This window comes from Brassica rapa, chromosome A09 (assembly GCF_000309985.2).
Source record: "Brassica rapa cultivar Chiifu-401-42 chromosome A09, CAAS_Brap_v3.01, whole genome shotgun sequence".
Lineage (NCBI taxonomy): Eukaryota > Viridiplantae > Streptophyta > Magnoliopsida > Brassicales > Brassicaceae > Brassica > Brassica rapa.
This window is the reverse complement of record NC_024803.2, coordinates 16574773-16576787: the sequence shown is the minus strand read 5'-3', so window position 1 is coordinate 16576787 and position 2015 is coordinate 16574773. Positions and strand designations below refer to the sequence as shown.

At 39.8% G+C, this 2015-nt stretch overlaps 1 non-coding gene across 1 annotated transcript; it reads right to left on the bottom strand.

Moving 5' to 3' along the window:
• Positions 1-1378: 1378 nt before the first annotated feature.
• On the bottom strand, positions 1379-1522 carry LOC117128788. Its single transcript, XR_004452178.1, has one exon. It is a non-coding gene; the product is annotated as a small nucleolar RNA snoR137 (small nucleolar RNA).
• Positions 1523-2015: the final 493 nt, after the last annotated feature.

Genomic DNA, 2015 nt, shown 5'->3' with positions numbered 1-2015 from the left:
TGGCGGAAATCTCGCGAGGATCTCGGAGGTGAGGCGTTACGAAACTTCCTCCGCAAGATCTTTTCTCGTTTATACTTATCGTCAAGAAGAGAGACAGCGTGTTGTTTTTAAACGAACTCCGTGTTGTTTAAAATAAAATGCATGTCGTTTTTTCGGGAATTAAATGGCAAAGCGTTGAGCTTAACTTGGTCCAAAAAGAATAGTTCTTATCGGGCCAAAGGCCCTCCACCCAAGCCCAAGCCCAAGCCCAAGCCCAAGCCCACGCCCACGCCACGCCGAGCCGAGCCGAGCCGGCCGGACGGCGACGGCGGCGCGCGCGTGGGGAGCCTTCTCCTCTCTCAAGCTGTTTAACCCATGATATCATGGGATCATATATAAACACCTCAAATTTGTTTCTCCTGGTCGATGTGGGACTTTCCCCACTTCACCATTTCATTTATTTAGCATTTCTGATGGGCCCAGACCCATATCATTTGCTATTCACATTTTAATAAAGCCAATGGGCTTTATTGTTCCAACAGTAAAATGTTCACAAGCTGGGGAAGTGTAAAGAACTAAAGGGTGATTTGGGTTAGAAATGACTCATTGAATCTATTAATTTCCGGTTAATAAAATATCCGGTTGGGTCCCGGGTCAGTTCTGGACTCAAACCTGCTACTCACGGGTCTTCCAACTCTAGACCCAATTGGGTAAAATGCTTGGTTCCAGTTCCTGATCGAACCTGCTTTTTCGGAACGGTTCCGGATTGGGTCCGAATAAAATGCCCAGGCCTAGGTCCAATAAACAAAATGTTACATATTTAAATTTGATTCATAAGCAAAACTAAACATAGGCATTCGAGTAATCTTTCAAATTCAGACCAGTTTTATTCGGATTTTGGGTAATTCGGTACTTAAAATTATTGTGTGTTTATTAGGCAGTGGTGGCGTAAAAAAACTGGAAGAATGAAGGCTACTCATCAACGGTTTTGTTCTGGTTCCCCTTGCATACATTAGGTTTTTCACTTTCAGTTAGGTTGGATCATACGTTTTCTTTTTGCTGATATATATTAAAATTAAAAGTCTGTTATGTTTCAAATTGTTCGGTTAAAAATAAATTAGTTGTGATCGGAACCTGATCCCGGAAGCCATCTACTTTACTTTTACAACAAAATATTTTGGGACACTAATTTTGGGTCTTTAAATAAGCATTTGAGCAATCTAAAAATGTAATAAAGGATTTTTGTTAATTTAATCAAATTAATCATTATTTTTAATGAAACAAGATCTTATGAACAGCCTAGTTAAACTATTTTGATTCAAGATTGATCTGATTATCAATTGCAAACTTAATCTTGAAAACTCTGACGACTATGGGGACGATGGAATCTGTGAAATTGATATATACCAGAAGACAGGTAACGCTGTGAAAATAGGTATAAACACAGCGCTGTTTAATTCTGGCCAGTTTTATGTTTGCTCCGGAAACTTGAACATCTCTCACTTTTATATTTATCTAAGAGAGTTCACCATTATGAAGCATATATCACATCCCCCAAAATACTCATTTTATGAATTTAGATTCGAAATTTCTCAAACACGATTAATAGATGGCAACCAATATCGGTTTAATCAGCCATCAGTGTCGAGGTTTGCTAATTCGAACGAGTCCGAAGTTGGCATCCCTAGCGATCGGATTGAAAATGATGTACGCTTTCGGTGACACGCCCTTCAGGGAAAGTGAATCCCGAGACAAAGAGCGCAACGCCTTTCGAAAGCGATCTCAATTGAACAAAACCAAACGAAAAATGTTGAAAAGGATAGAATGGAGACGGCTATGGAGATTGACTGTGATTTGAAGAATTAGGGTTTAGAGTGTCTTGCTCTTATAGACAGAGATGCGGAGAGATTGAAACTATGAAAATTCATTAATGGGCCTTTTGTGTTTTGGGCCCATGTTATTATAGGGCTGTGGTGTTTGCTCCAGAGTAAATCTTCAGCCGCTATTAATCAGGATTGTTTTGTTAAGGTGAAAGC